We start from the raw sequence: 24,662 nt of genomic DNA, 5'->3' as shown, positions 1-24,662 counted from the left end.
TTAACATTATGCTTAAATTGGAGTATAGAAAGATCTTTTTTCTGTAAAAAAAGTAAAAAAAGACTTACGCTGGAAGTATAAGAAGACATACAACTGAAGCTAAAATTGGAGTCTAAAAGACTTACGATTGAATTATAAGAAGACCTGCGATTGAAACTAAAATTGGAGTAAACCAACATACGATTGAAGCCAAATTTGGACCTAAGATTGAAGCTAAAATTGGTGTACAAAAACCCTTATGATTGAAGTACAAAAAATCTACGATTGTAGCTAAAATTGGATAAAAATAAAAAGACTTATGATTGTAGCTAAAATTTAAGTGCAAAATAACTTATGATTGATGCTTAAAAAGACCTGTGATTGGAAGTATAAAAAGGTCCGCAATGAAATACAAAAAAAAATCAAATCAATATGACCATAACTTTTTGAAATGGTGTATATTGACACTCACACTTTGTAGTGATAAAAAGTTCAACTACTGCACTACAGATTACAAATTAGCACTAACTGACAATGACTCTCGAATAGATTACTTCAGCAAGCAGAGCAAAAATGTAGTTGTACATGTTTACCATAACCTCCAAAGTATTTTTTTAGAGACAAATTCCTCTGGAGAAAAATGTCTACGTAGAGACGAAATTTCTCTAGAGAAAAGTCTCTTCTTTAGATATAGATTCTTCCAGAGAAACGTGTATTATGTAGAAACAAATTTCTCTAGAGAAAAGTGTCTCCTTTAGATATAAATTTCTCAAAAACAAAAATGCCTTCTGTAGGGACAAAGTGTATTCGTTAGATACACTTTTCTCTATATAAAAATATCTACAGATAAAAGTCTTCTTCATTTTTCTTTATAGAAAGAGAGTCACTAGAGAAAAATATCTCTAAATAATAGGTTGTCCTTAACATTTTTTCCTCTTTAGAGAAACATTATTCTACAGAAAAGTGGCTTCTTGTTTTAGCTTTGGGAAATTTTCAAAACAACAAAAATTTTATCTTTTTGAAAAATTAAGAAAAAAATATATATTTAAAAAATAGTTGTCCAGTTATTACATTTTATACAAATTCTTTATTTTTATCGGTTTAATCTATAGCAAATCTAGTCCAAAAGTTATTAGCTTTAATGTAGTTTAGTCAATAATTAATATTAATCATACGTACAGTGATCGTTATATGAAATAAAAATTGTTTTAGAATACAATTTCTTCTACAGAAATGCAATTGCTACAAAATTGTTACAAACATGTTAAGGACTAAATTAGCTTTTATATTATAAAGCTGAGACACATCTATCATAAATACTGAATATAATCTTCTCTACAAAGAAAATTGTATTATTTAGTCACACTGTATGGAAAAAAAATACAATATTTTTCTGAAATGAATGAAATGCATTTAATATAACCATAAAATATTTATGTTACCATTCACATGATTGTAGATATTATATATATATATGATTGTAGTAAATAAGCAAACCAAATAAAAACTACTAAAAATACAAGTTAAAACTGTGTATTTTCGTAATATTGCGCCTTTATAAAAGCTCAATATATTGATAAGATATAAACTTGTTGGTTTTTGAAATTTGTTTTTTCAAAAACCAACTAGTTTTTATTTTTGTGTAAAATAGTATAATTTTTCTTTCAATCGCGCAGCTGTTTGCGCCACATGCTATATTTTTGATGGCTATTCACTCTTTTAATTTTTTAATTTTTCTCCTGCACAGCATTGTTTTGCTTTACTACTTTCTCTCGGCTTACGTTCTAACTAAACATCTAAATAAGTATGTATGTACTGTTAAGGACAATAACAGGTGCCCCATGGTACATTCGCAATAGTAATATCGATAGGGATCTCAATATCCCCATAATACGCGAGGAGATCAAACTCTCCAGTCTAAAATACATTTCAAAACTAATGGATCATCCAAACCCCCTCGCCAGGGAGTTGCTGTCATTTGAGGGTCATAGACGACTGAGGCGATTGGAAACACTGGATCTGGCCAGATAATCATTTAACGAGCACTCATGGTGGACATTGTAGCGGCAATAACAACTTTGGATTTAGTTTAGGTTAAGATTTGAATACTTATTTTAAATTTCTAGAAAGAAAGATTCAATAAAGAAAAAAAGATAAAAAAAATAAGAATAAAAACTTTTATTTTTGAAAAAGCTTACGATAGCGAACGAGACACACTTTGAAAATAAAATATTTTGATTTGAATTAAAATTTTCAGCCACTTGATTATAATGATGACAAACGGTGATTTAGGTACATGAACGCGACATTAGATTTATTTTTGAAAAAGCTTACGATAGCGAACGAGACACATTTTGAAAATCCGAATAAAATATTTGGGTTTGAATTAAAATTTTCAGCCACTAAATTATAATGATGACAAACAATGATGTAGGTACAATAACGCGACATTAGAACATAAACAAAATCAAATGATTTGGGAACACAGAATATTAATTTATAATTATTATACTCTCCTCCTGCAATTGACATTTCATTCAGTGTCAAAATTATTATCTAGCTTTAGTTACAATTGCCTACATGTTAGATTACCTAGGATGTGTAAAGTAACTAATTGACTTATATATTTTTAATCAACAATAATATCTGAAAGAACTGCCTTACCACTAACAAATGAAGGATAAATTTCAATTTAAAACTTTTGCTTCTGGTTTTACTCTTTATTGTTGCTCTGTATGCTTTGTTTGTTTCTCTTGTTTCCTACTCATCCAGCACACTTCTACAAGCGACACAGTTTATGAGTTTATAAGTTGTCTGTTGTTTTCCCTAACAATCCTTCTCTTTTTCACTCTGTGTTCATTGCTTAACTTTGCTGCTTTTTTGTGTCTTTCATTAAACCGATTCCAGGTCTTTTGTGTATGTGTATTTAAGCTTTTAAATTCAAATTCATAGTCAAATGAGTTTAAATGGATTTTTCCATTTTCTGTTTGAATTTTTTTTTTCTTTTTGCACAAGAATATTTTCTGGATATCATAAAATCTTTGGGTGTGTGTGTATGTAATGGGCGGTTGTGAGTTTGTACTGCTGCTGCTACTGCTGAGATTAAAATCAAAATTGACAGTTTGTAAAACCTTCTAAATTGTGGCTTAAATTAGCATTCATGTAAATTGACAAATATTAACATTTATGTATCTACATGATGGTTAAATGTTTGAGAAAAGCTTATTTTGTGGTTAATAAAAAAGGGGTTTTTTTGATGCTTAAATGGTTATGTTTAGTTATTATGAGCAAAAGATGAAAGAGAAATAAATTGAGGATAATTTCAGTTGTAAGGATCCATAGCGTTTTACTTATATTTAGTAATTTCTTAAAAAAAATGTCTTTGAAAACTTAAGCCTTAATAAAATAGAAAATAGGTAGCTTTTGTAGGGGTAATTTCCTCTAATGTACCCGTAGGTATTTAAAGGGGAAATAAATGGTACTTTTTTTCTTTTAATCGAAAAATTTCTCTTAAATGTTCCTCATTAAAGTAAGAATCAGTAAGAATCCAACTTAGTGATACTTTTTTTCTTTTACTCAAAGTTCTTTTTCCAATTTTCTTAATTAGAAACATAAAACTTAGCCAGAGAGTTGGTGTGTGAGCTAAGAATTTCTGTTTAGCATCATGGTTATGGTTGTGTTTTCTATTATTTTATTTTCTAATTTATATTTTCTTACAGTACGTACACCTCCAGCTAAAAGTTTTGAAGAAATTTTGTTGGCATCTTAAATATAACCCACTTGAAGTTCTCAAAAATATAATTTTCGTTTGTGTGTTTGTTAGCACTGTCAATGTATTTCATGCGCCTACACAAAGTTTATAAGTTGAAATTAATTTACTTTAAATACGTTTTCATACCCGGGGAGTAGATTAAGTATGTCATTTCCTGTGAAATGTTTTTCGATTTGGCACATTTTCTTATCAAATACTTATTTATATTAGAAGTGTGTAGGAAAGGGAAAGTAGAGAGAAAAAAATGTCATGGCAAAAGATAAAGCAAATTATTGTGTTAGATTTAGAAATGTGATAGGTATACAAAATTTATCTATTTCAAGAGGGGTAACATTTGCAAAAGTAAGTAAGAAAATGGTTAAGGAAGATGTGAAAGTGAATAATTCTAAAACACTTTTAAGATATAATAACTTTCAGGTTTCTTAACATCTATTTGCTACGCTTTAACCTTTTAAAAATGGTGGATTATATCCGTTAAATAAAACGTATTCTTTTAATTGCAAATCAAAGTGACCAGCAGTTTAACAATTTGTAACAACTCTTTATTTATTAAGATCTACACAACAGTCACTGCCCATTAAACATTTTCACTGAAATTCAAGTCTAATTCAAGTGTAATTCAAGTCTAATTCAAGTATAATTCAAGTGTAATTCAAGTCTAATTCAAGTGTAATTAAAGTCTTTAATTAAGGAAGATGTGAAAGTGAATAATTCTAAAACACTTTTAAAAACTTTCAGGTTTCTTAACATCTACTTGCTACGCTTTAACCTTTTAAAAATGGTGGATTATTTCCGTTAAATAAAACGTATGTATTCTTTTAATTGCAAATCAAAGTGACCATCAGTTTAACAATTTGTAACAACTCTTTATTTATTGAGATCTACACAACAGTCACTGCCCAATAAAAATTTTCACTGGAATTCAAGTCCAATTCAAGTGTAATTCAAGTCTAATTCAAGTATAATTCAAGTGTAATTTAAGTGTAATTCAAGTCTTTAATTACAGTTGTATTACACTTGATTTCAATAGCATTCTCCAGTAAAAAGGTAACATAAATTCAAGCCATTTTTTGAAAAATAATTAAATTTTTCAAGTTAAAAACATTATGAAAAAACGTACAAATTTTTCAAAGGGGCCATGGTTTGTGGAACTTCTGAGGAGTAAATGAAGGCTTTTTGTATAAGTATTTGATATTGTTGAAAACATTATGACTTGTGGATTGATATTTTAGTAAAATTAAATAATTTTATACAATTTTGGGACTTCATTTACCTAAAAAAACTAAAAAAAAATCATATGGTGATTTTCCACGAAAAAAAATATAAAATTTGAATTAATGTAAAATTTTAACAATTAAAGATAACATAACAAAATTTGCAACCAATATAGACTCAAATGTCCTTAAATCAATGGCATTACAATTTTTGAATTTTTTTATTTTCAAATACTGAAATTCCTAAAATGGGGAAAATGTGTTCCAAAAACTGAGTTTTTTTAGAAAAGTGCCTACTGTAAAGTTATTTACTGTATGCTAGTAAAAATACTTAGTAGGTATTTAAGAAACATATGGGGTTATACAAATATGAAGCTTTTTCTTGGATCGGTGCTTTGCCTTTTTTACTCAAACCGAAATTTTTCTATTAAAATTGGCCAAGTTTGGATAGCACTGGGGGTGGGGGTATGTCCGCTTAAGGGAGCCAAATTTTTCTTTACACGCTTTTGCATTAAGTTATCTTTCTGGATAATATAAAAATTGTATATAATCCCGAAGAAATTTTTTTCTACAAAAGAAAAAATATATAGGCCTTTTTGGGAAAAAACGTAAAAAATACGGCCCTTTTTACAAGTTCCAACTTTGGATGCGTATAACTTTTTATAGGAAAGAGATAACTGTTAGCAAGTTGTTTTCATTTTATTTATAATTTTATCGACAATATAGCTGATATTTTAAAAGTAAATTTCGACCCTCCGTAGGCCCGCCATATCTAAAAAACCATAAAAATATCGAGCAAAATTAAAAAAAAATAAATCAATAAACCTGAATATCTCTTCAACTAATAGAAATAACCTACACTTGTAAGCATAGTTTTTGTTCTGCTCAACCATTTACACCATTTACATTCAAAATTTCAGATCATTCGGATCATAAATGGATTTTTGGCGATTTTTTTAATAAGGGATTTTGGTGTCAAAAAGTCAATTTTTCAAACACTAAATTTTAAAAATCAAATGATGCAGTTTTGTAGAGAAATGTTTAAAGATGAAATGTACACTTATAGTTTTAAGAAAAATTTTTAATTTATTTTTAAAAAATTGAAGTAAAGTCCATGCAAGCTTGTTAGCAAAAATTTATAAAAAAAAAATGTAGCCCCACTTTCCCCCAAGCTGTTTCTTTAATAAAATGAAAGTTGGGAGTGTCTTGTTTCGATTAAAAGAAGAAATAGTTTTCGGAAGTTTTCGGAACAGGATGAAAACTTAAAATTTTTTGTCGAATAATAAACGAAATATCAAAAAAATTCTAATCTATGTATGGGTTTCGTGAGCGGTGGGCATGGCCGATTTTATTGAACCTTGGCATGCGTTCTTCTTTTGTTTCAAAAAATATATGTGCCAAATTTCTAGACTTTTACTTGGATAGGAAAAATTTTATGCGAAAAAATCAATTTGGATTGTATGAGCAGTGGGCGTTGGGCGTGGTTGATTTTGATAAATTTATTTTTTTCTTAATTTAGTCCATATAATTCTCGGTGTCAAATTTCAATGCTCTACGACCATTCCTTATAATTTTTATACAAAAATGTATTGCATTTGGATTGCATGGGCGGTATGCGGTGGGCATGGCCGATTTTATTGAAACTCGGCATACGTTCTTGTTTTGTTTCAGAAAATATATGTACCAAATTTCTGGACTTTGACTTGGATAGGAAAAATTTTATGCGAAAAAATCCATTTGGACTGTATGGGCAGTGGGCGTTGGGCGTGGTCGTTTTGATAAAATTTTATTTTTTTATAATTTATAATTTTGTCAAAAAATGTATGAAGCCATCCCTCTGTGCTACGCACTGGCACCCATTGCCGCAAGGAAGCTGAACAAACGTAAATCAACTCGTAAACACCTCAGCTCCTACCATGTGAAATTTTGTAGCAATATCTCTAATAGTTCCCAAGATACCGAATTATTTCCAAAAAAAAAGTTTCTAAACCACAGTGCACTGGTAATATAACAGCGAATATGATACACTAACTCACTAACAACTCGCTGTTACTATTTACATACACAGCGACATCTTCTAGAAGCTTCATGAATAATCTATCCGAAAAACTAGAGTGTTATAATTTCACAATGATCAACTAGAGCTTTTAAAGCTGCTTCACTGTTAATGCTGTCATACTTATAAACAATGTTAATAACAGCATTTTATCAACATTGTTTATAAGTAGAGTAGATACTAATGGAAATGATTATAAACATGATAAATGTTGCAAGCTGCCTTTACAGACCTTTCAATTCAATTTAATAATGCAATTTCGTAACAATATTTCTCTTTTGCCTGACACTGTAACTTCTCACATGGAAAATTTAAATTATTTATCTTCCGCTTGATTATTTAAGTCTTTAAGTCAACTTCCTACAAAAAGGAACACACACACGAATTCATTATCGATTTTTAATATTCAAATTTGGTTGTTTTTTTGTTTTTATTTCATTTCATATACATATTTGCCTCACAAAATGACAAACTTTCTCAAAAAACAGCAAATATTTCCTGCCAGGACCATTGATTTGTATATGAAATTAAATATGTATGCATAAGTATTTTTTTGTAACTGTATGTTTGAGTGTTTATTTTTATAGCTTCAACTTCAATATACTTCTAATTTTATACAAAAAAATATAAATATTTTTGAACATACAAATTTGCATTACTCTGTATGTATACTAGGGTGGCCCTCGATGCTACCATAATTGTTCTTCGTCATCTATAAACCAAATGCTGAAACCAAATCCAATAAAATCAGCACATTTTATTTGAAGTTTCCAGTTTTGGGTCAAAATATCAATTTTTTCCATACCCTACACCAAATTATATTTTGAAATACAAATTTTAAATATTTTAAGGTAAACAAAATTAAATTTTTTTTTAAAATTTAAAAAAAAAAAAAATTTCAAATTTTTTTTCAAAATTATTTTTATTAAATTTATATGTGAAAAAAACAAGAAAAATATTGAGAAACTTTGTAATATCTATCATTAGATATCCATATTGTCTATATAAATGACTTAGTAATCCAGATTTAGATAAAAACAAGTAAGAAATTATGGTCGGTCAAGCCCGACCATATAATACCCTACACTAAGTAAAAGAGCAAAAACATTTTTCTTTTAAAATTTCAATAATTTATATTTTTGAGTGATTTTCTGAAGTGGGCCTTATATGGGGGCTATGACCAATTATGGACCGATCACCACGAAATTAGGTCTTGTGATTTGTGTCTATATCAGCGAAATGCAAACTCACACCACTACAGTTTTTAGATATTGTAGTTGTATGAGTTGAGAATTATTCTCTGGCAAAAACAAAAACAAATAGCTGAAATAATGAAATAAACAAGCATAAAAGCGTAACACAACCTGCTTCTATCAATGCTCATGCGAGACTGACTGTTTTTATACAATGTGTGTGCTATCGTACATGTGAAAATAAAAACAAGAGAGCTCATTTGAGAGCTCATTGCATTTCGCTGGTCTATATGAAAGTTTACTATGTTGAATTTTGTGAGTATACCAACATTTTTAAGCAATTTATGCACGTTAAAGTGATTTTCGGAAGCGGGTCTATACGGGAACTATGACTAATTATGGGCCGATCGTAACAAAATTTGGTGACATGAATTTCGTATATATAAAACTTATTTGGAGCGCAATTTGTGGAGATACATTTATAAATTAAACATTTATGACCGATAAAGTCCAATTTCGGAAGGACATTTTTATGGGGACTAGGTGAAATAATGGACCGATTTCAGCCAGTTTCAATAGGCTTGGCCGAAACAATAATATGTACCAAATTTCATCGAAATATCTTCAAAATTGCGACCTGTACTCTGCGCACAAGGTTTACATGGACAGTCAGCCAGCCGACCAGACGGACGGACGGACAGACATCGCTTAATCGACTCAGAAAGTGATTCAAAGTCGATCGGTATACTTTAAGGTGGGTGTTAGACTAATATTTTTGGGCGTTACAAACATCTACACAAACGCATAATAGCCTCCCCACTATGGTGGTGTAGGGTATAAAAATAGGCCATAAATCGAGGTTGTATAAAAATTCTCGAATCCCAAATTTTAGTTTTTAAACGAAATTTTTATTTTTTTGATATGAAACCCCATGGGCCCTTATAGCTTGAGATGTCATCTATTTGTTACTTTGAAGGGTACATATCTCTCATTTAGTTATTGAACATTAAAGTGTAAACAACAAAGTTTTTATGCTTCAAAAATATTGAATTCTGTACCAACAAAGCGAAGTTTTTACTTCTTTAATTTGATGAAAAGTGCCGATTACGGTGAATGTGTTTCATCGGTTTCAATTAGGGATGCCAATCCCGATTTCCCGAATCCCGAGATTTGTGAAAAAAATCACGGGATTTTGAATTTGATGATTTAGACGTTTTCGACGTTTAAGTAAAATCCCGAAATACAGAAAAATAACGAATCCAGGGATTTGTAAAACCCAGTCCCGTTCGGCAGCCCTAGTTTCAATGTGCAAGAGATGGTTTGTTCGCTTCAGATTTGATGAATTTGACACGATGAAAAAAATCGCCAAGCCAGCCAAAAACATTTGTAGACCAAGAATTGGAGGCATTACATGAAGATTGTAATAAAACTCATCAAGAGCTTGCACTTACGAGCTACTCAATCAGAAATTTCAATTGCGAGCAGCAGGATTTATCGAAATGCAGGGAAATTGGGTACCATACGAATTGAAGCCGAAATACCCTGATATACGCTTTTGCATGTCCGAAATGATGTTTGAAAGCTGTAAAAGAAATCATTTTTGCACCGAATCAGTACTTGCGATGAAAAACTAATCAATTACGATAACCCGAAGCGTAAGAAAGCGAACTTGAAGACCGTCCAACAAGCCAAATATCCATGGCGCTAAGGTAATTCTCTGTATTTGGTGAAAGTCAAAGTATCATATCTGTTATAAGCTGGTGAAATCTGGCGATCACATGAAACGTGTAACGAACGCGACTGATTCCCTAGAAGCGAGCTTTTGGCGAAAAACGCTCATAATACGCAGCCAGACATGAAACTGTAATATTCAACCATCACAACTCTCGACCACATGTTGGAATATCTTTTAAAATCTATTTATAATGAAGTGGTTGGGAGGTTTTGCCTCATCCGCTTTATAGTCCAGACCGAGCCCTGTCCGACTAAAATTTGTTTCGATCGATGCAGAATGCTCGCTCTGTGATACGCTTCACTTTAGAACAAAGTATCCGATATTGGCTTAATTCGTTCCTGACCTCAAAAGATGAGCAGGTCTTTAGGTAACAATGACCAATACTTTGAATAAATTTGTATTGTACAGATGTTTCAAAAGCTACACATTTGAAAAAATCCCGAATTATATATTAACAATTGCTGTTCAGTTCCTAATGAAGTCAGATTTTTTATTTCAATGAGACTTCCTGTTATGAATAAAAGTTATCCGATTTTGTTAAAACTTATAGTATTTGGTTTTAGATGACGGAGAACAATTTTATAAGGACCACCCTACTGTCTAATGTACACTTCTTACTGCCTTAAGAATATCTTGAATTTAACATTAAATGAAAATGAACACACTTGTAAATTCTCATCCTTATTCTCACACACATCCCCCGATCACTCACATACAAACGCCTAAACACACGCACTCTTACATTCACTCAAATAAACACTCACTCGCATTCAAAAACATCTAATTCACTTAGTGAAATACAAACACACACATTTCCTTCTTTCCCTTAAGTTTTTTTTTATTTCGTTTTCTTGCACACACCTACATAATTTGACATTCACGTACTGACATACATCCATACAAATGTATGAACAATGTACATACAACAAACACAACAACTAGTGGTTAAAAGTTCATATTGCTGTTACTGTTGAAGAGAGGGGTGGTTGGGTTTGTGAGTAGCAGAGAACTTTAAACCAAGAAAAACATCAAGCTATGTAAACGGTTAATTTTAAACAAAAAACCATAAACCAGGTTGAAAATGAAAAAACAACAAAGTTTTCTTAGTCTTATTTGAATGTGACACAGTGGGGCTGTTTTGAAAAGGTTATGAGTAAAAAAAACTATTAAAATTTCACACAATTTCATATCTAACAATATACAATTTTATACCCACCATTAAAAATAATGTGGGGATATTGATTTTGTCATTCCTTTAGTAACATATCGAAATATTCATAGCAGAGCCATATACTCGTATCATGGGTCCTCATTAGGGTTTTTATCCCGGGAATTCCCGGTACAAATTTTCCGGGAATTTTGGCCGGGAATCCCGGGAATTAAAAACTGATGAAAATACATATAAAACAAGTTCGAACTCTGTTTTTTTCACCAAAAAAAAGTGAACAATTTTTAACAGTTTTTTGCTTATATCTTGGCAATAATAGATAGCTTATTATTATTTATTTGGGGTTTTTCGTATGAAAATTTAAAAAGAGAATTCATTATTTATAGAATTTATTTTTTATTGAATCATTCTAATTTCTTCAAATTTCTTCTTTAAATCCATAACAAAATAGCTTCAAAAGTTTATGAAATGATTAAATTTGTCTTCAATTAAAATCTAGTACAAAAAGGTTTAAGACAATTTTTTCAATTAATTTTGTAAATGATTTGATTTAACAAAAATTTAATCATTCAAAGTTTGAATAAATTCTGTTATTAATTAACTTTTAAATTAATTCAGTTTAAACAAAGGCTTTGGAATGAATCTAAAAAATTAAATATTAGGAATGGATTTATGGAATGAAAAGCTGACATTTTTTAATTAAGGATTAAGATTTTAGGGAATTAAGCTCAAATTTTATTAATTAATTCGAAGCTCTGATATTTAATAATTATAACACTAAGTTTTTATATAAAATTTGGCTATAATATTCCTAATTTACAGTATCATTATATATTTCGGGAATAGCCGGGTACCCGGGAATGTAAACAAAAATTTCCGATTCCCGGGAATCACAAAAGGTCGGGAAATTAAAAACCCTAGTCCTCATAAGATTCAAAAACGATCTAGCTATGTGCGTCCGTCTGTCTGTTGAAAATACGATAGGGCCCAAACGAAAGGTGCTAGCTGGCTGAAATTTTCCACAAATACTCTGTGTTCATAAAATTTTTCCAAAATTCCTTATCAGCCATTATCAAAATTGTCCAACATTTGTTTAAGAGTCATATTGGTTCAAATGGCATAAAAGTGATAAGGGTATATATAAGTTTGCTTCATTTGCTACCCCAAAAGTATATACATATATTCTGGATCGTTATAGATAGCGAAGTCGATATAGCCATGTCCGGCTGTCCGACTTTCCGTATCGACCAAATAACATACAAACATGATTGATACATTAATATATCGGGAATTCTTCCGACTCGGTTAATATTTAAAATCTAGAAAATCTGCTCACAAATGACTGATAAAGAAAATACCGGGACAGCCTCAATTTGTGGCCTATTTTTGATCTATATCTGCATTACTAAGTCATTAATATAGACAATATGGATATAACAAATTATACATATTTCAAAGTCCATTACAACGACGTATGTATATAAGGCTATAGTAAGTGGGACCCACAATGGGTCAAAATCTGGAAAAATACTTTGTAATCCGATTTTTTTTTTTTCACTTAAAAAAAATATTTTGTCATCAATTTTTTTCACTAATAATTAAAAAAAATTGGAAAAAAAATAATTTTTAAAAATTTTAAAAAAAAGTTTAATTTAGTTTACCTAAAAATATTTTAAATTTTTATCTTAAAGTATGATTTATTAAAGGGTATATAAGATTCGCTACAGCCGAATATAGCGCTCTTACTTGTTTTCGTCATCCAAATTCGCCTATATTTACAAACTAGTGCTATCAATTATTCGAGCTTTTTTCTAATCAAATAAAAGTTTACAATTTTTTAATTATTTTATTCAAATACGCATAGAAAATATTATTTAAATAACTCTAGTTTACAAGGTTTTTGCTCATGAATTTAAACATATGGGGATTTGTGTATTTAGATCTTCTAACTTCGGAAAAAATATTAAAAAAAATCTAGGACCTCAAACTTTTGAGATATTTATTAAAAACGAAACATATAAAAATTTACATTAAATTAGGACAAAAAAAATTGAAAGTGAAGTGTTTTAGTCCTCTTTTTTATAATTATTTTAATTTGTCTCCCTCACGACACTCCAACAGTAGTCTCCTAGCATATTCTGATCCCAAAAACCTTGACATTTCCTCTCGAAAAACTTCAAATCTTGATGAAAACTCTCTCACTGTTCGTCACTCATGTGTCCGAGGTTTTCCGGGAAAAAAATCCACATGAGAATGTAAAAAGTGAATTTTGAAGGACATATTTACACCCATCAGTTCAAAATTATGTAATGAATTCGCAACAATATCTCTGTAATTTTGACCTTACTTATTCCTGAAAAATTCAGCTTTTTCAACATCGGTTAATAGACACTAGGGTATTCGAATTATTCGATTTTTCTCTTGTTCGAATAAGAGATTTTAACTTGTTCGAATAAATCGATCACACGTTTAAAATTAATCAAATTATTCGAATAATTTAATTTTTTTTAAAAAAAGTAAAGAATGAAGTTTTGATGTCGGTTTTTTAAAATTTTATTGTTAAAGAAAAACAAAAAATAACGTTAAAGTTAACAATTCAACTATTGATAATGTTAAAAAAACATTCGAAAACAAAGTCCATCATTAAATTTTCAACAGAAATATTCTGATCAGATTAACTCCCGAAAAATCTACAATACAATTGACTAGCAAACCCTTTAGTTTCCGTTTTGGAGCTATGCTTTAAAAAATTTGATCTAGTTGGACATGATCCTGAATTCAAATACATATAAACGAATTAAGAACTTTTATATGCCATTCATTAATTCGGTTTTTAAATTGAGTAAATTAATTATTCACTATTTCTGAATTATTTATAACAAATTGTATTATACATCAAGCTCTATTAACGTGGCCGAATCTTTGCTTAATAAAGTGGTTTTGGGGAAATACACAATAAAGGGAATCTGTCCATAGTTTGATATCATTGTCAGTGAACGTGGATAATTTGAAGTCAGGCAGTGCATGATTGACGCATTTACAAATACGCAAAAAGTTTATTACCATGTTAGACAAAGATGTGCAATGATATTCAAAATCATGTATAAGATAAACTCCTTGCTTTTCTTGCAACAAAGCGTTAGTTTGCAATATTTGTGTTTATCATTCGATTTATTAAATATTTTGCAACACTTACGTACGCGGTCATCACTTATATACATATATTTTAAGATCATGGCCTTCATCTATTTCAATGTAATCATTATAAATGTCATCCTCAATATCGCTTTCGACGACCGTTTCAAAATCACATTCTCCATCACATTCAACTCTACTTTAATCTAAGTAAAAATTTTGATTATTAATTGCGATTCTTCTACTATTTCACCAGCTAAATAACAAATATTTTATTCCATACCTTTTATTTTCATTGGTTCAAGTCCTAAGTTAACAATTTTGAAAGATTTGTTTTTAGAATTGTAGCTTCTTGCAGTAATATTTATATATTTATAGAATAAGCTATCGGAACACTCATCTACAGTGATCGAAAGTCCCTTTGTCTTTAGTTATTTGTCGAATTTCAGAAACAATACAATTTTTGTGAGTCATTATTACTTATTTAAATTTGAAATTATGAAAAATTTTAAGCATATTAATAAATTTAAATATATATGAACATTTATTCGTTTTATTCGATTATTCTACATAAAATTGTTCGAATTATTCGTTATTCGAAAATGGCCATTTTTAAATTGTTCGAATAATTATTCGTATGAAATTATTCGATTAATCGAACGATCATTAGTCGAATGAATACCCTACTAGCGGAGTCGATATATGTAGCCATGTCCGTTTGTATATTCAAATGAACTTTCCGTAGCCCCAAATAACTTACAACATGATTGATACATTAATTCTTCTGGCTCGACTGCTATTTAAAATCGAGAAAATCTGCCCACAAATGTCTGAGATATAAGGAAAAAACCAGGATAACATCGATTTTCGGCCTATTTCTAATCTATATCTGGATTACTAAGTCAATAATATAGACAATATGGATATCTAATGATAGATATTTCAAAGTTCATTGCAACGATGTATATAAGGCTATAGTTAGTTGGACCTACAATAGGTCAAAATCGGGAAAAATATTTTTTAAACCGAATTTTCTTTTTCACCAAACAAATTTTTTTGTCCTCAAATTTTTTCATTAATAAATTAAAAAAAAAAAAATGTTGACAAAAAAAATTTTAAAAAACAATTTCGAAAAAAATGTTTTTTCCAATTTTGAAAAAAAAAATTATTTTGTTTACCAAAAAATATTTTAAATTTTTATTTTGAAGGATGTATAGCGCTCTTAATTGTTTTCGTTAACAATGTTATTTCTAAGTCTATTGAATTTCTTTTGTAAGTTTCATCCAAATACGCCTATATTTTCACACTATTCGATATTTTTTTTTTTTGATAGAATAAAAGCATACATTTTTTTAATTATTTGATTTAAAATTTCCGCGATTATTCGAACGAAAATGCATAGAAAATATTATTCGAATAATTTGCTAAAATATATTGATTTAAATATGCGGGATTTTTTTAAAAATTTTTCTTTTATTTTGAAACATTTGTACAATACAAATTTATTCAAAGTATTTTTTAGATATGACCTTTTCCCATCCTTCTGGCAAACTTTTGTACTGATCTGAAGTGATCATCTTTTTGAGCCCAAGAACGAATCAAGCCAATTTCGGGTACTCTGTTCTAAAGTGAAGCGTATCCCAGAGAGAGCGTTCGGCATTGATCGAAACAAAGAGTAGTCAGAGGGGGCAAGGTCTGGACTATAAGGCGAGTGAGGCCTGTTTTTAACAGGTATTGCTACATGCGACCTAGTGTTGCGATGACGACGGTTTTCTGCAAATGTTCACTTCAAACGAATCTGTTGAGTTCAGTTCAATTTCTGGCCAGATTTCAGCAGATCATATCAGTTGCTCGAATCAGTTGCGTTTGGTAAATATTCCCTGTGATGGCCTGGCTAGATTTCAACTGCCTTTTTGCCCCACCAAATACATTGAATTACCTTAGCGCTATGGATATTTGGCTTTGTTGTCGATTCGGCTGGTTTGCCGGACTTCACATACGATCTCTTACGCTTCGGGTTATCGTAATGGATCCATTTTTCATCGCTGGTAATTATTCGCTGCAAAAATAATTTCCTTTTATAGCGTTCAAGCATCATTTCATACATGTAAAATCGTATTTCAAGGTCTCTCGGCTGGCACCCCCAATTTCCCTGAAGCATGCTGCTCACAAACATTTGGAAATTGCTGCTTGAGTAGCTTCCAATAATTTTGAAAGCTCTTGTTGAGTTTCACAACAATCTGCATGGAGTAATGCCTCCAATTCTTGGTCATCAACTTTTTTGGCTGTTCAGGGCGATATTTCTCTTCCGTGTCAAAATTACCCACTTCTGAACCGCATACACCATATCTCGCACATTGTAACCGATGGAACACCTTCACCATTAGTATCGGTGAGCAATTTATGGGCATCAGCGGCACTTTTTTCTTAAATTAAAGAAGTAAAGCAAAACTTCCCGCATATGACGCTTTGTTAATACAAAATTCGACATTTTCGAAGCAAAAAAAATTTGTTGATTACACTATAATGTTCAATAACTAAGTGAGAATAAATGGCAGATATGTAACCTTCTAAATCATAACTAAATCCCGGATTATTAAGTCATACAACTAATATTTTGTTTAAAATTTGCTGAAAAATTTTGTCGTGAAATTTCGGGAATTTCTGTTTTGTGTTTTATTCTTAAAGTTACAGTGTTATTTTCGCACAGATAAAACAGGTTCGTTGTGATTTGTTGCTCATCGAATGATTCGATTGTATTCATAGAATTTTTCGATACTCTCAACAGACTTTTGTCACATCAACTACAATTTTTCACTTTATTAGCAATACGTTTGGTTATCATTACTAAAATTGTTTTCTCTGTGTGATAGAAGCACAACAAATTTTATTTGAAACAGGAAAATTATATTTTGTTAAAAACTTCTAAGGATATTCAATTTTAAGGAGACAATTTTAAAATGTTCTAATGACTAAAAAATACGTAACCACTTTTTCAGTTAATGATTATTTGATCTTATATATCTCTTATAAGAACAAATGATGTCAAAAAATTGAGAGAATAAAAATGCCAGTGTCGAACAACAAATGCATTCACTGTTTAGTGCGGATTTTGAGCTAGAGGCATTATTAGATCATAATTCTCCGAATAATGCTGATCAAGCTGTGACTGTTACTGCTGCTCGATATTGTGATATGATAACAGAGTTCTTTCTGCATAAATTGGATTATATTGATGTTGATGACATTTCAATAAGACGGTGTAATATGACATACGGCTCGTTAAACAATTCAACTAGAGCAAGACACATTTTCTGGTCGTGAACTCTTTCGTGTAGGTGATCAGAATTGATGCCCTTGATCCTGCGATTTAACAGCATTGGACTTCTTTAATGGAGTTATTTGAAGTCAATTAGCTGCCTAAAAGCCATCAACCGTAAATTGAAGCAGAAATTTGCGAAATGATCATGAAAAATTTCAACAAAAAAGGTAGTATTTTCCAACGAAGTCTATATTTTACCTAGTTTAGTCCCACAGTTCTAATCTACTTCTTTGGGGATGAAATTTCTATTAAAAAAAACTGACAAACAGCCACAAAAATTTCAAAGTGAAAAAAAATATACAATTTTAGCAAGACAAACAAAACAAAATATTGTATGAATAAGAATCATCTTCAGTTCCGAGTAGCGGACACTGGAGAAGAGTGTGGAAAATGCAGCAGAATGAAAACAGTTAAAGATAATTTGCTGTTTTAAACATAAACAAAGATAAAAGAAAGAATAATAAAAGACAGAATATAATAAAAGAAAAATAAAATAAACAAGAAAAAAGTAGTAAATGAAAATATTACCATGTAGCACTTGTTTAATTTTGAGGAAACATTTGAGGCTTTTTTTTATTATTTCATTTGCAAAAATGAACTTTGAAAAAAAAACTAATAAAAAAATGAAAGCATAAAAATAATCAGTTTTGTAAGGTCTCTGGACGCTAGCATAAATGTGAGAATATTTTGAAATATTCTACACGTGCTATTCATAAATGTTAAGGAAAAATTTAATTTAAATTTTTTAAATAAAAAGCTCACAGTTTGAAACTCTTATTTGGTCTGGTTTAAAATTTCAACAATAATTAAAAATAATAATAATTTAGACACTTGGCAGACATTATTATACATTTTCTGCCCCGGTATGGACTCATCAATAAAATATATATTTGGTTTATACTTTAAAAAGCATTTCAATTTTAAAAAGTTTAAAGTGTGCCTTAAATTCGTTACATCCTTGAGCAAAAAAAATATGCTTACACCCTTAACACTCATACAAACACTATTAGTTTTTTTTTTGCCTTTTCCTTCGTTGACTAACGATAAGTTGGCCAAGGTTTGTCATATCAAATGGCCTAAAGCAGATTGAACGAAAATTTAATGTATAAAAAGTAAAAAAAAAAATAAATAAAATCTTGCAATAAAAGCATTATTTCACAAAAAGGAAATAAATACAATATTTATCTTAGAAATCGCTTATTGCACAATTTAAATTTTCTATTCAAATTATGTTTGTGCTGCAATACTTTGTTAAAAAAAAGCAATAAATAAATAGTTTTCAATAGTTTAAATAGAGAATAAGTACAAGAAGAATATTAAAAATAAAAATGCAAAGTATAATATTCTACAAAATAAACATTTAATACAATCACCAAATAAATCTGAGGACGTTGTTTGAATGATTAAGTGCTTCATTATGCTCTATGCAAAGAAATACTTTGGACTTTAAATACTATTATATTTTTGTGTGTAAAAAATTTAAATTTGTTCAAATACCTTAAGAACAATATAGTTTTTCGTGCACTTCGATATTAGCGCTTCTTAGAAGCAGTAGTGTACACAGAAAAAATTATATTTCAATTCAAACATTTATCCCATATTGAATTGGTTTCAATTATTTCATAATTAAATCAAGTATTCATGTGCTCAAAAACAAAATTTTCTGATATTTTCTATTGAATTTTGAGTTTTGAATTTGATAATTTTGACAATTAAATACACAATTTTCGTTATTGGTTGAACCATAGAGAATTATACATAGAGACGAGACACTCCGATTTGTCAAACAAAATACAACAAATCATATGTCTCAAACAACAACAAAATACATTGAATATCATGTATTTTGTTGTTGCAAGAGTTAGGTTTTTGACAACAGACTTAGGTTTTTGACAATTATGTCTCGTCTCTATGTTACCCTATGGGTTGAACTTTAAATAGAAAAATTATTGAATAGATAATTTTCGTAATTGAAAAAACAAAAAATAACAAAAATGTGTTTTCAATTACGAAAATTATCTATTCAATAATTTTTGTATTTAAAATTCAACTAATAACGAAAATTGTATATTCAATTGTCAAAATTATCAAACTCAAAACTCAAAATTCAATAGAAAATATCAGAAAATTTTGTTTTTGAGCACATGAATACTTGATTTAATTATGAAATAATTGAAACCAGTTCAATATGGGATAAATGTTTGAATTGAAATCACAGTTCAATATGTGATATATATGTATTTGAATTGAAACGGTTTAAGAAATTGTTTTTTCTGTGTAAGAGAATAAACGATAATTTTTTAAATTCTTAATGAATATTAGACATGGGAACTGCAAAGACTAACTTGAAAGACTCCGTACAAAATTCACTGGTTATTTTTTTTAAAAATGTTTGAAATATATTTAGTGAATCACTATTTGATTGGATATCCCTTGATTTTTATACCCACCATCAAAAAAAATTTGTAACATATCGAAATATGGGTAATCATAAGATTCTAAGACAACCGAATATTACCGTCCGTCCGTCTGTCTGTTTAAAACACGATAGGAAACATTTAGCAGTGGAATAATTTGAAGTCCGTATTTTGAGAACTATAATTTCCCATAGGTTTTATATGGCAATCAGATCTGGTGATTAGCCAGGACACTTCAAAATACGTACCTCATGGAATTTTAACCACTCGGTACAACCCATATCCAAAATAACGGATCTGTATTCGATTCCACTCATAGCTTTTTTTATACCCTTCACCTTCGTGAGAAGGGTATATATAAGTTTGTCATTACGTTTGTAATTTCTACATTTTTCATTTCCGACCCTATAAAGTATATATATTCTGGATCCTTATAGATAGCGGAGTCGATTAAGCCATGTCCGTCTGTCTGTCTGTCCTTTTGCGGAAATCAATTTTCTGAAGACCCCTGACATCTTTGGGATCCAAATCCACAAATGGCTGAGATATGAGGAAAAAACCAGGAAAACCTCGATTTTTTACTTATCTTTGACCTGTATCTGGATTACTAAGCCATTAATATAGACAATATAGATATCTAATGATAGATACATATTTCAAAGACCTTTGCAACGACGTATATAAGACCATAGTAAATTGGACCTACAATGGGTCAAAATCGGAAAAAATATTTTTTAACCCGAATTTTTTTCACCAAAAAAAAATTAAAAAACAATACAAATTTTTTTAAAATTTAAAAAAAAAAATTTATTTAAAAAAAAAATTTTTAAATTTAAAAAAAACAATTCAAAAATTTTTTTTTCCAAAAAATGAAAAAAATAAAAAAAACTAATTTGTTCACCTAAAAATATTTAAATTTTTTATTTTGAAGTATAATTTGGTGAAGGGTATATAAGATTCGGCACAGCCGAATATAGCTCTCTTACTAGTTATGATATGAATTAGACCCCAGCCATAATATTGCCACCACCAAACTTGACTATCTTTTTTTGTGTAATTGGGATCCAGTCTCTTCGAACGTCTTACAAATGTTCTACCATCACTGCGTCTTACTTGGATTCGTCCGAAAAAAGAAGAGTATTCCGTTACTGTCTGGACCAGTTCATATATTCTTTGGCCAATTGTATACGAGCAGATGATTTTTTTAGAAATATGAAGTATTTTCGCCAGCGATAGCAATCAAAACTTGAATAATTTGCTTTGCGAATAACCGTTCGAGAACTAGTTTGCAATTTTAGATTATTGATAATCTCTTGCTATAAAATGATCTTGTCTTGGAGTAGTTTTACGAGGTCTTCCTACCAAATTTTGAATTTTTACAGTACCTGTCTTTATAGATTTTGAAATTGGTCATTTATTAATTGAATATTTATCACAGAGAGTTTTTTTATTCAATCCAACATTACAATCGTATTTTTGTTATTAAATTTAAGCAAATCTTGACACTGACTGTGCGAAAAAATTCCAAAAAAATATAAAAATAATATAATTTGAAGGTGTGGTTGTAGAGTGTCCCAAAAAATTTTTTTTTGGAATTTCGGAACGCATACACTCTAATTTTTTTATATATATAAAACTATAGTTAAATATGAAATTTTGTCTTTCTATCATGATTGCAACCCGTGCCGACTTGCGATTTAGTTTTGTAGTGCATTTACAAGTGGAAAAAATGCAATTTTTTCAGTTTTTGTAAAAATTTTGCCATTAAGTTATTACTTTTGCAATTTAATTTAAAAGAATCGATATGTGTACGTAATTGTCGTTCTAATAAGACATAAAATACAAAAATTGGATAAAAACTGGAGTATAATTTCTCTCTGTAATCTTGAATGCTTGAAAACGCTTAAATTTATTATATTTAAAAATATATGGGCAAAACACTATTTTGTAAGGGCTATGAAACCGAAATTAATTGTCGATTATTTCACTACTAGCAACAAAATTGCAATATTTCAGAATCCTAAGTCTATATCATTAATAGTTATAATTTCCTAAAGTAAAAAAATATAAAAAAAAAATTATTGAAACAAACATAATTGTTTTCCTTTTTTCCGCAAATTTGAACTTTTGAATTTAGAGTTTACGAATGAAATACTCAACCGATATGGAGGGGTAATAATGACATATGCGTTATCAATCATCATCTGGTTACAAGGTGCTAAATTTTGAAGCCCAAATTTTGATGATTTAATTTTTTTTTTTATTTTTTGTCCAGTCTCCTCAAAATTAGATGCAAAGTTATTTTACTTGACATGAAATCCCCCATATACATGTCCTATGGTTTCTATTGGGAACAAAGGGCCACAAAACCATCGATTAAAAATTATTTAAATGAATTTTTGAAAGCGTAAAATAATCTCAACATATTTTGCTGAGACACTTCGAAGTTTCTTGTATATTTTTATATATACTTTAAAATAAAACATTTAAATATTTTTAGGTAAACAAAATTTAAAAAAAAAAATTTTTAGCAAAAAAAAATTTATGCCAAAACATTTTTTTAATTTAATTTTTTAAAATTATTTTTTAATTTAAAAAAAATTTGTTTTTAATTTATTAGGAAAATAATTCGGAAAAAAATATTTTACCCATTGCCGGTCCGACTTACATATGCCATTGCAAAGGTCTTTGGGTGCCCCGATAGACTAGACGATAGTGGGTGTTTCTGCAGACAAGCAAAAAGCTTCGCAGTTTGTGTTTGTTAAAAAAAAAAATATCTATTATGACAAAAAAATTACTAAAAATAATCATACATACAAGCGTGTATTTGTAGTTTTTTTACTAATACATTCTAAACACTTAGGTTTTTGATAACTGAGTTAGCTATTTGACAGAACAGTTTCCAATATTAATCTTTGTGTAAAACGCCATATTTTTAAAAAGTGAAATTACGGAATAACTATAGTTTTTAAAAAAATTTTGTTGGCAGAAAGAAATTTTTTAAAACAAGTAAGATTGTTATATTCGGCTGTATTTTTTTTTTATTTATTAACAATAAAATATTTGTCTTATATAGGGGTTATATGTGGGGTAGGATCAATTATGAACCGTTCCTTACAAAAGTTAGTATATAAAACTCACGATATTAATTATTTTCAAGTATTTTTCGCCATATTTCGGAGGACCTAGAACTAATTTGTGCAAAATTTTATCCGGATTGTCGCATAATTAATTTGTAAGGGGGCTAGCTGAAATCATAGATCGATATTGCTTAATTTTAATACCAAACAAACCTTATCAACAGAGAGTATTTGAGGAAAATTTAATTATTACGGTAATTTAGTGCAAAAAAAATTATAGTGAACAAATTTATTGAAATAATTGGGGGACAATTCGAGGTAGTTGCGGTTTTTGCTTATATGTATATCAGCAATTTGTGTGCCAATTTTCGATTTAAAACAGCAATTTTAATTGGTTTATTGTGGATATATCGATGTATGTATATCATTCATGTATAAAAGGTAATACCACTCATATACAAAACAGGGTATAATTAATCCAAATTAAAAAAAATTTGTTTCTTAAATTACAAACTCCATTCTGTCCTTTAATGTCAATAAGATTTTATCTAATATTTCAGCTGTCATTTCAAGTAGACACAAATTTGTATCCAGCAGAGAATAATATGTAAAACACAATGCGCACCTTAAAAAAATATAAATAACAATTTACAGACTGTAATGTCAAAAAGATATATCGATAATTAAAAGGCAATACGAGTAGTTAAAAAAAAACTAAAAAAGAAACTAAATAAAATTCTAAACTTATTTTTCACATTTTATGCAGTTTCATTAAACACTGGGCTACTCTTTAATTAAGCTTAAATACACAAACTTTTTGAAAAGAAAAAAATACAAAAATAGAACGTGTAAAAAAACAAACTAAATTGAAACTTGTGGTGTAGTTTTACAGAAAAAAAAAATAATACAGCAAATTGTTGAATGTTTAAGTAGAAGTGAAAGCATATATACCTACATTTTATTCTATTTTTCCACGTTCAAATTTTGTAGTTGTAGAAATCCTTACAGCCATAAAAATCGTTGAAAATATCCACATATATATACACACACACTCTTTTTTATGTTTCAACACACATACAAACAAACATTTATGTTGTTTTTCTTTTTATTATTTTTAATGCTGCTGCTTTTGTAGAGGAACAAGAAGAAGCTGGGGAGAATCATTTACGAAAATAAAAGTTAACAGCGACACGAAGCGAAGCGAACCGAACTGAATCGAACCGAAATGAAAGTGAAACGATTGCAAAAACAGTAAAAGAGGAAACACAAAACAAACAAAAACCAACAACAACACTAGCAAGAGCAAGACCAAGAGCAACAAAAATAAATGTAAAATGAAAGTTAAACAACACGTATACGCACCGTTAAACCGTTGTCGTGACCGTTATCGTTGTAGCTAGTTGTGGTTGTTTATTGTTGTTGTATGTAGTTGTGAGACAAAAACTAGTATACAACAAAAACAACAGCTTTTTTGTTGTAAAAATAAACCTCACACTTTCACTTCTCAAAAAATAAAAAATAACTGGACCCACAATGAAATTTGAATTAAAACGTGGATTTAGCTGATTTTTTGGCTTAAAATTATTCAAAA

General features: G+C 29.4%; 1 long non-coding RNA gene across 1 annotated transcript in view; it reads right to left on the bottom strand.

Moving 5' to 3' along the window:
- Positions 1–24,272, bottom strand: part of LOC135960869 (uncharacterized) — a 64,008-nt gene extending 39,736 nt beyond the window's left edge. Inside the window, exon 1 of the long non-coding RNA XR_010576588.1 lies at positions 24,027–24,272. This is a non-coding gene — a long non-coding RNA (uncharacterized LOC135960869). The remainder of the gene's footprint in view (positions 1–24,026) is intronic.
- Positions 24,273–24,662: the final 390 nt, after the last annotated feature.

This window comes from Calliphora vicina, chromosome 5 (assembly GCF_958450345.1).
Source record: "Calliphora vicina chromosome 5, idCalVici1.1, whole genome shotgun sequence".
Classification (NCBI taxonomy): Eukaryota; Metazoa; Arthropoda; class Insecta; order Diptera; family Calliphoridae; genus Calliphora; species Calliphora vicina.
This window is presented reverse-complemented; position numbering and strand designations above follow the sequence as displayed.